Source organism: Megalobrama amblycephala, linkage group LG12, assembly GCF_018812025.1.
Source record: "Megalobrama amblycephala isolate DHTTF-2021 linkage group LG12, ASM1881202v1, whole genome shotgun sequence".
Taxonomy (NCBI): domain Eukaryota; kingdom Metazoa; phylum Chordata; class Actinopteri; order Cypriniformes; family Xenocyprididae; genus Megalobrama; species Megalobrama amblycephala.
The window spans coordinates 4,384,009-4,399,392 of record NC_063055.1 but is presented as its reverse complement, the minus strand read 5'-3'; positions in this window follow the sequence as shown (position 1 = coordinate 4,399,392).

The following is a 15,384-nucleotide window of genomic DNA, read 5'->3' as shown; positions in this document are numbered from 1 at the left end:
AAAGTTTGTTAAGAACCAGAATCTAGCTTTTTGCCATTTTTGAACTGTCACTGTTGGCATATAATGAAATCTCTGTGTAAAAATAAAATAATGCTGCTGCCATCTTTCTAAAGTCACTTTCACACCCCTGTAAATTGGCTCCAAATCTCAGGTGAAAAATGTCATTTTGACCCCCTTAGTAGTAAATCTACATCTGTGACATTTAATATTTTGGCTTTCATCACTATTTATGTTTGTCTTTGTACAAAATCAAAAATTCGAGTTTCCCAAATTAAATTGATTTGGCACAGAATGACCCAAATGGAAAAGATATCCACTGAAGAAAGGTTTAGAACAACATGAAAGTGAGTAAATGACAAAATCAACAGCTCCCATGTTACATTTCACTAATTAACCTGGAAGTGTATTTTTTTTTTGGAATACATACATTGGCAACTTAGATCACACACACCTGTAATTCAAAACATCTCTGTTTTTGCTGCCAAAGCAGCACTTACCCCATCTGCCTGGCACATATGTGATACTGACGCAAACCCACTGCCAGGAGGAACCTGTTTAAGAAATATCCAGGGGCTGTTCAGCCATCTTACCTCCAGTGTCCTTGAATTATTCTTAGAAATTGTCCTCATGACTTTGACATGTTCATAATAACATTACACATTCGCCACGCATCCCCAGAGTAAACGTGTCACAAGTGCAATCCGATTAGATGAATAGCATCATGGCCTAATTGTTCCATGTACAAACATTTTAATGCAAATATCAGTGCAATTTGAAAAAAAGACAATATTTGACACTACACAGAAGGCCATGTGCGAGAGAATCAACTTCAGGCCACGTCTAATTCATCTCACTGCAACAGAGCCTGGAAACAAGTTAGCCTGCAAATTAGATCTGCTGCATTCATATCTCATAATATCTTGTAATATGCATAATATAGTCTCAAATAGCTTTCGAATCACAATTACATGATAGGACACGTCTGCCACGAGTGTGTAGTGGAAAGTCTCTCGTCTTCATTTATATCATTTGAGCTTTCCAATTTAAGTTTTTATATAATTACCTTGACTGATTGTAAAAAAGGGAGAATGTTTCAAAGCACTGAACGAAACTATTTCTTATTGCATTTATGGCAAATGTAGTCAATGAAGCTGAAAAGCCAGTAAAGCATCTTGTGAAAAAACTTGTCGTCCCCATTAAATTTCAGAACTCAGAGGAAAACAGCTGAGGCTTAATTTGGATGTGATGAGAACAGCAGAACGTATACAGCAGGATAAAGGAAGTTTTGATCCTACTTTAACAAGTTAAGGCAATAGTTCACCCATAAAAGGAACATTTGGTCATTATTTACTTACCCTTATGCTGTTCCAAACCTTATGCTTGCTTTTTTTTCTCTCTGTGAAACACAAAAGAAGAAATTCTGAACAATCTTCATGTAGATAATAATCCGATGAGTTCCAAAAACACGATAAAAGCATCGTAAAAGTAGATCAAATGACCTTTTTTAACTATAAGCTGTTTGCAAGGAACATCCCAAATTTTAAGATTGATAACATAAAATCCACTCGGTAACACTTTACGATAAGGTATCATGTGTTAACATTAGTTAATGCATAGCAGCATATTTTTAAAGCATTTACAATTGATGTTAACATTAGTTATTCAAAAATTAATTGTTTGTCTATGTTCCCTTATAAAAAGAAGTATACTTCAAGGTCATTTTATGAAGTACTTAAATAATGTTAAAGTATATTTTTAAGTATACTTTATGAAGTATACTTATATCAATGTACTAGTAGTAAACTTGTAAGTGTACTATTTCAATACTGCTTGGGACTAAATTGGCCCACTTTTTAGTATATAAAAGTATACGTTTAATATAAGTGTAAGAGTAGTCAACTTTAAGTGCTCAACTATGCTTCTGATTTTACTGCATCTGTACTACAAGTTAACTTAAAAGTATACTAGTAGTTTACAGTTGTAATACTTTTTTTAGTATTTTTTTAGTTTATGAAAGTACACTTTGAAATATACCCTTAGTAAACTACTAGTTTAGTAGTTTTATACTGCAAGTATACTTAACTGAACATAACATCATACTTATAATTTACTATTTATATATTATTTTTGCACTTAAGTATACTACTGTTCCTTTTTAGGTATTATTTTTTATACTTGAAATACTTTTAAAGGGTTAGTTCACCCAAAAATGAAAATTCTGTCATTAATTACTCACCCTCATGTCGTTCCACACCCGTAAGACCTTTGTTCATCTTCAGAACACAAATTAAGATATTTTTTATAAAATCCGATGGCTCAGTGAGGCCTGCATTGCCAGCAAGTTAATTTACACTTTCAAACGCCCAGAAAGTTTCATAAAAAAGCAATATTTTAAACAAAACGCTGAGATAATCACATTTTTGTCAAAGACTATATCCAGATCAGGGTAGCGTTTTCCAAAAGCATCGTATGCCTGATTTGATCATTGCTCCATTGGTGGCAAAGGAGCTATGATCAATTTAGGCTCACAATGCTTTTGAGAAAGATTAAAAAAGATTAAAGTAGATTTGAAGATTAAAGTAGATTTGAAGATTAAAGTAGATTTGAAGTAAATTTCTATGTACACTACCAGTGGACTAGCCTACACATAAATTCAAATACTCAGAATTAGGAACATATCTGTTTTCTTTATAAATCTATATTTTCAAACAATTAAATTTTTATAAGACATTATGTAAAACTATCTGAAAAAAGTATATAATAGGTTACTCAATCAAAAAATTAAACACAACTACAAGGCAAGTATACTATAGTATAATTTTAAGTATATCTCCATCAAAAGATAGTCCAAATATAATTAGATGTATATATTAGAAATATAAACATGGCCAAAGTTTCAAAATACGAGTTGATGGAGTATTTCTGTGCCAAATACACTACTTCCAGTTTTTACGGAAGAGGATTAGGGCCAAGCAATAATAAAAAAAATAAAACCATCTCGAGATTAAAGTTGTTAAATTTCGAGAAAAAAGTCGAAATAAAATGTTGAGTATAACTTATTAAATTATGAGAAAAAACTTGTTAAATTTCCAGAAAAAAAGTCGAAATAAAATGTTGAGAATAAACTCATTAAATTACAAGAAAAAACATGTTAAATTTCCAGAAAAAAAGTCGAAATAAAATGTTGAGAATAAACTCGTTAAATTACGAGAAAAAAGTCGTTAAATTTCAAGAAAAAAGTCGAGATAAAATGTTGAGAATAAACTCGTTAAATTACGAGAAAAAAGTCGTTACATTTCGAGAAAAAAGTCGAGATAAAATGTTGAGAATAAACTCGTTAAATTACGAGAAAAAAAGTCGTTAGATTATGAGAATAAATTTGTTAAATTATGAGAAAAAAAGTTGTTAAATTTCATGAAAAAAAGTTGAGATAAAATGTTGAGAACAAACCTGTTAAATTACGAGAAAAAAGACGGTAAATTTCGAGAAAAAAGTCGAGATAAAATGTTGAGAATAAACCCGTTAAATTATGAGAAAAAAGTCATTAAATTACGAGAAAAAAGTCATTAGATTATGAGAATAAATTCGTTAAATTAAGAGAAAAAAAGTTGTTACATTTCATGAAAAAAAGTCGAGATAAAATGTTGAGAATAAACCCGTTAAATTACGAGAAAAAAGTCATTAAATTTAGAGAAAAAAGTCGAGATAAAATGTTGAGAATAAACTCATTAAATTAAGAGAAAAAAGTCGTTAGATTATGAGAAATATTCGTTAAATTATGAGAAAAAAAGTCGTTAAATTTCATGAAAAAAAGTCGAGATAAAATGTTGAGAATAAACCCGTTAAATTACGAGAAAAAAGTCATTAAATTACGAGAAAAAAGTCGTTAGATTATGAGAATAAATTCGTTAAATTACGAGAAAAAAGTCGTTCGATTATGAGAATAAAGTAATTAAATTATGAGAAAAAAAGTCGAGATAAAATGTTGAGAATAAAGTCATTAAATTACGAGAAAAAAGTCGTTAGATTATGAGAATAAATTCGTTAAATTATGAGAAAAAAAGTCGTTAAATTTCATGAAAAAAAGTCGAGATAAAATGTTGAGAATAAACCCGTTAAATTACGAGAAAAAAGTAATTAAATTTAGAGAAAAAAGTCGAGATAAAATGTTGAGAATAAACTCATTAAATTACGAGAAAAAAGTCGTTAGATTATGAGAAATATTCGTTAAATTATGAGAAAAAAAGTCGTTAAATTTCATGAAAAAAAGTCGAGATAAAATGTTGAGAATAAACCCGTTAAATTACGAGAAAAGTCATTAAATTACGAGAAAAAAGTCGTTAGATTATGAGAATAAATTCGTTAAATTACGAGAAAAAAGTCGTTAGATTATGAGAATAAAGTAATTAAATTATGAGAAAAAAAGTTGAGATAAAATGTTGAGAAAAAAGTCATTAGATTATGAGAATAAATTAGTTAAATTATGAGAAAAAAAGTCGTTAAATTTCATGAAAAAAAGTCGAGATAAAATGTTGAGAATAAACTCATTAAATTACGAGAAAAAAGTCGTTAGATTATGAGAATAAATTCGTTAAATTACGAGAAAAAAGTCATTAGATTATGAGAATAAAGTAATTAAATTATGAGAAAAAAAGTCGAGATAAAATGTTGAGAATAAAGTCATTAAATTACGAGAAAAAAGTTGTTAAATTACGAGAAAAAAGTCATTAGATTATGAGAATAAATTCGTTAAATTATGAGAAAAAAAGTCGTTAAATTTCATGAAAAAAAGTCGAGATAAAATGTTGAGAATAAACCCGTTAAATTACGAGAAAAAAGTCATTAAATTTAGAGAAAAAAGTCGAGATAAAATGTTGAGAATAAACTCATTAAATTACGAGAAAAAAGTCGTTAGATTATGAGAATAAATTCGTTAAATTACGAGAAAAAAGTCGTTAGATTATGAGAATAAAGTAATTAAATTATGAGAAAAAAAGTCGAGATAAAATGTTGAGAAAAAAGTCATTAGATTACAAGAATAAATTAGTTAAATTATGAGAAAAAAAGTCGTTAAATTTCATGAAAAAAAGTCGAGATAAAATGTTGAGAATAAACTCATTAAATTACGAGAAAAAAGTCGTTAGATTATGAGAATAAATTCGTTAAATTACGAGAAAAAAGTCGTTAGATTATGAGAATAAAGTAATTAAATTATGAGAAAAAAAGTCGAGATAAAATGTTGAGAATAAAGTCATTAAATTACGAGAAAAAAGTCATTAGATTATGAGAATAAATTTGTTAAATTATGAGAAAAAAGTCGTTAAATTTCATGAAAAAAAGTCGAGATAAAATGTTGAGAATAAACCCGTTAAATTACGAGAAAAAAGTCATTAAATTTAGAGAAAAAAGTTGAGATAAAATGTTGAGAATAAACTCATTAAATTACGAGAAAAAAGTCGTTAGATTATGAGAAATATTCGTTAAATTATGAGAAAAAAAGTCGTTAAATTTCATGAAAAAAAGTCGAGATAAAATGTTGAGAATAAACCCGTTAAATTACGAGAAAAGTCATTAAATTACGAGAAAAAAGTCGTTAGATTATGAGAATAAATTCGTTAAATTACGAGAAAAAAGTCGTTAGATTATGAGAATAAAGTAATTAAATTATGAGAAAAAAAGTCGAGATAAAATGTTGAGAAAAAAGTCATTAGATTATGAGAATAAATTCGTTAAATTATGAGAAAAAAAGTCGTTAAATTTCATGAAAAAAAGTCGAGATAAAATGTTGAGAATAAACTCATTAAATTACGAGAAAAAAGTTGTTAGATTATGAGAATAAATTCGTTAAATTACGAGAAAAAAGTCGTTAGATTATGAGAATAAAGTAATTAAATTATGAGAAAAAAAGTCGAGATAAAATGTTGAGAAAAAAGTCATTAGATTACGAGAATAAATTAGTTAAATTATGAGAAAAAAAGTCGTTAAATTTCATGAAAAAAAGTCGAGATAAAATGTTGAGAATAAACTCATTAAATTACGAGAAAAAAGTCGTTAGATTATGAGAATAAATTCGTTAAATTACGAGAAAAAAGTCGTTAGATTATGAGAATAAAGTAATTAAATTATGAGAAAAAAAGTCGAGATAAAATGTTGAGAATAAAGTCATTAAATTACGAGAAAAAAGTCATTAGATTATGAGAATAAATTCGTTAAATTATGAGAAAAAAAGTCGTTACATTTCATGAAAAAAAGTCGAGATAAAATGTTGAGAATAAACCCGTTAAATTACGAGAAAAAAGTCATTAAATTTAGAGAAAAAAGTTGAGATAAAATGTTGAGAATAAACTCATTAAATTACGAGAAAAAAGTCGTTAGATTATGAGAAATATTCGTTAAATTATGAGAAAAAAAGTCGTTAAATTTCATGAAAAAAAGTCGAGATAAAATGTTGAGAATAAACCCGTTAAATTACGAGAAAAGTCATTAAATTACGAGAAAAAAGTCGTTAGATTATGAGAATAAATTCGTTAAATTACGAGAAAAAAGTCGTTAGATTATGAGAATAAAGTAATTAAATTATGAGAAAAAAAGTCGAGATAAAATGTTGAGAAAAAAGTCATTAGATTATGAGAATAAATTCGTTAAATTATGAGAAAAAAAGTCGTTAAATTTCATGAAAAAAAGTCGAGATAAAATGTTGAGAATAAACTCATTAAATTAAGAGAAAAAAGTCGTTAGATTATGAGAATAAATTCGTTAAATTACGAGAAAAAAGTCGTTAGATTATGAGAATAAAGTAATTAAATTATGAGAAAAAAAGTTGAGATAAAATGTTGAGAATAAAGTCATTAAATTACGAGAAAAAAGTTGTTAAATTATGAGAATTTAACGATATTTTTCTCATAATTTAATGAATTTGTTCTCATAATTTAACAAATTTTTTCTCGTAATTTAACGACTTTTTTTCTCGTAATTTAACGAGTTTTTTCTTGTAATTTAATGAATTTATTCTCAACATTTTATTTTGACTTTTTTCTGGAAATTTAACAACTTTAATCTCGAGTTGGTTTTAATTTTTTATTATTGCTTGGCCCTAATCCTCTTCCGTAAGTTTTGGACCGGGTTTCGGAGAGATTTTTGGCCTGTATGATGTCAAAAGAGAGCGGAATTCCTTGTATAGGCATTTCGCCCTGATAAGCGTGCACACACACATCACCCAGAGCAAGAGTACAGCCATCAACGCGATTCGTTCGGGATACGGAAGCCGAGAGATTTTTCAACAATGGCTGTGTCCCAATTCAGGGGCTGCACCCTTTGAAGGCTGCATACATCATCGAGGCAGTCTCAATTAAGAAAAATAACCATTAGATTGCAACGTACAGTATTTTTCACCTCAAAATGAATATCAGTCAATTTTAATACAGTTACTTTTCTTAAATATGACATCCTTGATGACATATGCAGCCTTCAAATGCGATCTCCGAAGGACGCAGCCTCCGAATGAGACGCAGCTCCTGTCACCAAAGACTTGGGTAAAGTTGGTTTTATATTCGGACTTCTGATAAATTCAGACTTTCCAATAAATGTGCAATAAATTAATGTTTGCGAATTTTAAGCAGCGACATGATATTGACAACCAACGATTGTCAACTTACAACATTTTTCACAGTCGATCAAAATAGGCAAGTATTGTTTTAATGGCATATTTACTTGTGAATGTCCACTGAATGTCCAATGTAGTGTGATTAACAAGGCTATTGAATACGGATGTCCGAATGTGCGAATATAAAACCAACTTTACCCAAGTTCACCAAAGGAGTGTGTTTTTGGTTGTGAGGGAAAGATTACCCTTTTCAGCTTCCCAAAGAACCCAGCGTTAAGGGAACAGTGGATGAAGTTTGTTTTTCAGCAATGGAGCTGTGCATGTATGTTTGTTTGTTCCCAGGAGTTCTGTGATGAATACTTTCTACACAAGTCCCAGTTCTGCGCTGGATTTGCAGATCGTGGGTGGTGAGTAAAGCTGCATCAGATGTCTGTGTTTTGTTGGCAACTGGCGCACAAGTGCATATAATGTAAACAACACAAACGTTTTTGTTTCCTTTTTATTTATAATGATGTCACAGCTTGCAAACGATCTCTACACAAAAGCTGCATGCGCTCGTGACTCTTTAGCTCCGCCCACAGCACTGACGGCAGGCACGTTTCCAGGAGCTCGGCTTTTTTCGGAAAGACTCGGTTTAGTGTATCTATCTTTTATAAATATGATAAAGCTAAAGACTTTTCGGAGATATAAAGGATGCATGGTTACTCTATGCACTCAAGATTAACATGAGATTGGCAGAACTGTGTGTGATACCCCTCCTTTAATGGTAACTAATGAACAAATGATACTTCATTGTAAACGGTAACCAAAATGCCTCTATGTGTTCCATGGAAAACCAGCATACAGTTTTCAAACATCATGAGTAAAGAGTGACAATTGATATTTTTGGTTGATCTGTTTCTTTAAGTGTTCTAGAATGTAGTTCAATGGGCTTGTTTTCTTTCTGTCAAAATCTGCATGAAGCACTGCTTTTTAAAGCAGTTTTGAGGCCAATTTACAAACAAACTGATGTCTGATCAGGCGCACTGGGCAGTAATAAAAGAAAGGCATCATTTTGTAAAACTGTGATGTGGTTTCGCAGCCATCCGGGGCAAAACCTATGCCGCGTTAAAAGCCTTGACGACTGTATCAGCTCCATTTGGCTTGTGATCATCTCACCGATACCGGAGCATAACAGACAGCGTTGAACTCAGATGAAAGTGTCAGGATTTCAAACGGTATAGCTTTCATAGAGAATAATCACGCTTGCTTAATGTTTTGCGTGGTGCTGTGGGGATAAACCAAGAAATGATGAACATCGCACCAATTATTTAAGGTGATATCTATGACATCAATCTGCATTTTATAAGAAGATGAAAGCACCATAAGATAAGAGTGTTCCATTACAATCAGTAAAAAATTGTACGAGTCTACTTGAGTGAGAGCAATTCAAACTGATGCATGCATAATGCACATAGGAAGACGAGAGGGAAATCCTACAACTGAATACATTCAGAAAGAAATAAGAAAGCCTTGATTTTTCCCTGTTTTGTGTCACGTAAATTGCCAAAAGAACAATTTAAATCAAACGGAACAAAAAGTGTGATCTTGTCCTATGCATGGCACTCTGTTCATGTTATTTTTTATTGCAAGATAAATTTTTATTTCATTGTATTATGTAACAGGCTCAAAAACTGTGAAAAAAGCACTGGTAGTCAAAAGTTTGGAATAATTAATATTTGTTTTTAAATATATTTGAAAGAAGTATCTTATGTCAATCAGGTCTGCATTTGTTTGATGAAAAATAGTTTTTTTTATATAATCCTTCAGAAATTATATTAAATATATTATATAAGATATATATCATATATTTATATCTCCTCTACACTGTAAAAAATATTTTTATGATTTGTTATCACAACATTTTTTCTTTTGTCAAATCAACTTAAACCAAAATCCTTCATTGTATTAACTCAAATTTTTAATTTAAGGCAGGTTACTTACTTTTTTTCTCAGTTACTATAACTAGCTACATTTAGTACTGAAGCTATCTCTTTTTTTTCTTTTTTTTTTTTTTTTTAGAAACGAGTAGCTTGGCTGTAGCTTAACATCTTATATCAGTCGCTTGTAGTTTGACGAACATGAGTTTCAAAGCAGCTTCACTTCTGTATGTGTTACATCAGTCGGCTGTTAGTCTAAGTGTTATCTGAGTTTCACCAAGGTCTTAAGCTGAATGTTCTCTTCCTCTGTCCGTTTCTCCTCATACATCACTCTCACATTAAAAAGGATTCACTGTGGCATAGCGGTCATGTTTTTGCAGAGATACAGGCTCTTGAATTAGTCTCTGTCTTTTCATGAGATGGAGGAGGATAACCAGGTCAGTCTGGAAATACTATGACAAACATGCCCTGGATTTTCATAAAATGATTTAAAAGTTCAAAGTCACCATATGATGGCATTTTATTAAAATGCACACACACACATATATATATATATATATATATATATATATATATATATATATATATATATATATATATATATATATATATACAGTACAGTCCAAAAGTTTGGAACCACTAAGATTTTGAATGTTTTTAAAAGAAGTTTCGTCTGCTCACCAAGGCTACATTTATTTAATTAAAAATATAGTAAAAACAGTAATATTGTGAAATATTATTACAATTTAAAATAACTGTTTTCTATTTGAATATATTTCACAAAGTAATTTATTCCTGTGATGCAAAGCTGAATTTTCAGCATCATTACTCCAGTCTTCAGTGTCACATGATCCTTCAGAAATCATTCTAATATGCTGATCTGCTGCTCAAGAAACATTTAATGTGTACAATTGTACAAAATATTTGTGTACAATATTTTTTTTCAGGATTATTTGATGAATAGAAAGTTCAAAAGAACAGTGTTTATCTGAAATCTAATCTTTTGTAACATTATAAATGTCTTTACTGCCACTTTTGATTGATTTAATGCATCCTTGCTGAATAAAAGTATTCATTTCTTTAATTTCTTTTCAAAAAAATAAAAATAAAAATTCTTACTGACCCCAAACTTTTGAACGGTAGTGTATAATGCTACAGAAGCTTTGTATTTCAGATAAATGCTGTTCTTTTGAACTTTCTATTCATCAAGGAATCCTGAAAAAAAAAAGTACACAACTGTTTTCAACATTGAAAATAATCATAAATGTTTATTGAGCAGCAAATCAGCATATTAGAATGATTTCTGAAGGATCATGTGACACTGAAGACTGGAGTAACGATGCTGAAAATTCAGCTTTGCATCACAGGAATAAATTACTTTGTCAAATATATTTAAATAGTACACAGTTATTTTAAATTGTAATAATATTTCAGAATATTACTGTTTTTTACTGTATTTTTAATTAAATAAATGTAGCCTTGGTGAGCAGACGAAACTTCTTTTAAAAACATTAAAAATCTTAGTGGTTCCAAACTTTTGAACTGTACTGTATATATATATATATATATATATATATGTATATATATATATATATATATATATATATATATATATATATATATATATATATATATATATATATATATATATATACATACAGGTATATATATATATATATATATATATATATATATATATATATATACAGCTATGGAAAAAATTAAGAGACCACTTAACATTGATTTCTGAACTTGGAGTGGTCTCTTAATTTTTTCCATAGCTGTATATATATATATAATAGCATTGTGCCTTTGATTAATGTAAATGCTGTTGATGGGTTAGTTCACCCAAAAATGAAAATTCTGTCATTAATTACTCACCCTCATGTCGTTCCACAGACCTTCATCATCTTCAGAACTCAAATGAAGATGACCCGATGGCTCAGTGACAGAAAGATAATTAATACTTTCAGATGCCCAGAAAGATACTAAAGATGTCATTAAAACAGTTCATGTGACTACAGTGGTTCAACCTTAATGTAATGAAGCGACTAGAATACTTTTTGTGCACAAAAAAACAAAATAATGACTTTATTTAACAATATCTAGTGATGGGTGATTTAAAAACACCGCTTCATGAAGCTTCGAAGCTTTACGAATCTTTTGTTTCGAATTAGTGGTTCGGAGTGTGTATCAAACTGCCAAAGTCACGCCCCCCCAGTGGTGAACCACTGAAATGTCGAAACACTTATGACGTGATGAAGCCTTGTTAAAGGTGCTACAGAGGATATTTTCGTCGACTAAGAAACCAAAGACTGTTAGTGAGTTTTTGAAATGAGCGCATGCGTAAGAACAACCCCCCCTGCTTCACAGCTCATTTCGAGGGAACGCCTCCCAAAACTCGAGTATTGGAACACGAGTGTTTACCACCGGCATTAGCTGTGTCGTGTTAGTGGATTCATTATGTCGGACTCACCGCAGGTAACTCATAATCTACAGTTGTTACTCCTGTCTCCTGACAAAAACATTGCATGCGGCGCCTGTGGAGTGTGGAAAGTTACTGGAGCGCGCAGCCGCGCACGTCTCGCACAAGGAACGTCACGGCAGTGATTGACAAGCCAGAGGGCCAATCGTTTACGCGATGATCACGTAAACGATTGGCTGATGTTTTAAAGGCCCTACCTCGTGCACAGATGATGTATATTAATATTATTCCTTTCAGTGCACCTAATAAATAGTCTTTTATCAGTTAGTAAAGACAGTTTCAAGTAATATTGCAAAAATGTATAAAACAAAACATCCTCTGTAGCACCTTTAACTGAAATCACGTGACTTTGGCAGTTTGATACACGCTCCGAACCACTGATTCAAAACAAAAGAATCATAAAGCTTCGACGCTTCATGACGCAGTGATTTGAAATTGCTCATCACTAGATATTGTTGAATATCTAAAAAAAATAAGGATTTTTAATTAAAAACTTGTTATATACATTTTGTAAGTCAGGATAAAATTTGTTAAATTAAATATGTCACAATATTATTTATGTATCAAAATAGTAAACAAATTATTATGCTCATAACCTAAAATAAAATTATTTATGAGCCAAGCCTTCACCATTTTGTGATGTCAAACTGTCCCCACCACAAAGTGATACCCGTTAGACGTTAGTTGTGAGTTGGTACTAGTGTTGTCACGGTACAAAAATTCCAGTAGTCGGTACCGATACCATGAAAATTTTACGGTTCTCTGTACCAATTTCGGTACCACAGTAAAATCTATTGGAACTATTTTACTATTTTATATAGCCTATTTTAAAAACATTAAATATGATTTGGAGTGTGTGTGTTTGTGTGTGTATATATAGGCTACCTCAATGAAATAAATTTTGAAATAATAAAAAAATATATATATAATTAAATGCTCAAACATCCATTGTGTACTGTTGAAAAAACCAGCATATGCTGGTAAGGTTTTGAAGCTGTATGCTGGTCCTAAACTGGTCCTGCTGGTCCATACTAGTCCTAAGCTGGTTCATTTCTCTTTAATAATATCTTCGTTATCTCCTGATGTTACAAACAACTGACACTTGTTGTAAAAGGTCTGAAGAGCGAGTTTTATCCTCTGCAGGGGCAAGACATTCAGGCTATGTTTGATTTAGCGCTGCCAGAGAAAACGAAAGTAAAAATCAGCGTATGAAACGCGATATATACAAATAAACTTGACGCGCCTTATAAAGTCTAATAACAAGCACAAACTCTGTTAAATAGAAACTGACGTGCAAGCAAAAAGGTTTCTGTCCTACGGTGTTTTTTCTACTTTACCACAGTAAATAATGCGAATAGCCTATAATAGGCCTAAATGCGAACGAAAGAAACGTTATAATCCCCTGCGTGAGTGAAGATTTGGGAAAAGAAACAGATTCCATGTTCAGTGGAATAACTAACGGAATATTGTTAAATTCTCTGCTAATCAGGAGACCAGATCGCGTTTCGAAAACAGAATACGAAGCTTAAATGTATGGACTCACGCACCTCTCTTATTCGGCATTAACCAAAATGTTTCCATGGCTGCGATGTCACATTTAATTGCTAACCTATTATTTCTTCTGTAAACAAAGCTTTGTGCTTCACTCGTGTCATATTCAAGTAAATATTGCCAACAGCCCATAGACTGTAAAAAAAGATGGACGACGCGACGCCGCTTCCTTCCATTGTAATGAACTGAAGGTAAAACGGACGATGATGGGCGTTGACATGTTGGAACCTGGGCATGCGCAGAAAGACTCGTCAGTGAAACCAGGAGGCGGAGGCGGAGTCGCGGTATCAAACTTCCGCCCAGACGTCTGCGTCATCAAGATCAGATCACCTATTTGTTTTATTATCTATTGTTTATTATATTTTTCTTTTCCTCCTCCCTTTTTCATTTGGCTTAAACGATGGCTTAATTACATCTGGCAATGAGGAATTTACATTTATTTGAATGTTTATTAATGCACATTGTTCAGTTTTAAACTAAATTACTCATAACTAGGTCAAAACAACATATCGTAATTGATGTATTTTAAATAAATAAATTATACACAAATTAAAATTATACTTGTAAAAAAAAATTCTGTTTCTAGAGCAATAATATTTTTGAAACCTCGGTAAAGTTGAACTAACTCTACAGCAGATCGATTGCTGTAACGTTAGACAGTGCTCTTTAATTAACTAGAGTAGGATTAGTTTTGTCCTGATAATTATTATTTTATACCCATAAAGATAATTAGTAACTGCCAGATTATGATCACCTGCTTTTTCCGTCATGGCTAACATTAGCCGTGTTATCTTGGCTAATAACATTTAGCTTATAAAGCCCACATTTAACGTGACCGAAAAACACTCAGTGATCCGTCAGATCTGTAGGTCGGTTAGGACAGTTTACTGCTGAACAACAACTTTTGTCAGTGAGAAATAACACAGAAATCGAAAAATAATAGTTATTTATTCATCTTCAATCTCCCCTCAAAGCTCCGACATGTCCTCAGAGAAGCTGTCAATCAACTGTAAATCGTGACGACACGCCCCGTTTCTATAGCACCAAATTGCTTGCAAAAATCAAACTGATCACAAAAATGAACTATTGAATATATATCAGCATGATAACAACTACCTTAAATGACCAAAACCATCTTTCGGAAAATTTTATTGTATGTGTAATTAATTTTTTGTTATTTTGACAAGTGCCATTAGTTTGCATTGAGAGGGCGGGTTTATGACTTGTACTGCATCCAGCCACCAGGGGGCGATCAAAGAGCCCGCGGCTTCACTTTTCAGGACGTATGAGACACACCCGCAACAGCCTTATCAGTGGGTACCGAATATACCCGAATTCTCGGTACTACCGGTACTACAGAAATGCTGGTATCGTCACATTTTCAAAATTTCAGTACCGACTTGGTACCGAAGTACCGGTACTTTTGACAACACTAGTTGGTACACTCTTAAAATAGGTTCCAAATAGGGGATTTATGCCATAGAATAACCATTTTTGGATCCCAAAAGAACCTTTCAAGGAACAGCTCTCAAAGAACATTTTCTTTCCATTCTAAAGAACCATTTGTGGAATAAAAAGTTTCCATTGATGTTAAAGGTTTTCATGGAACCATCAATGCCAATAAAGAACCTTTATTTTTAAGAGTGTAGAGGAAAGAAACTGTTTGTTCGATTGTAAATGACTGAGAAATATGCTGACGAAGCAGTTTCTGATGCGCCAGGAACTTTTGTCTGCTCTCTCTTCAAAACTAGGCCCTGTGAATAAAGCAAGGCAAATTGAAATCTAATAGTCAACAGGGACAGGCCTGTTACTCCCTATATAGTACA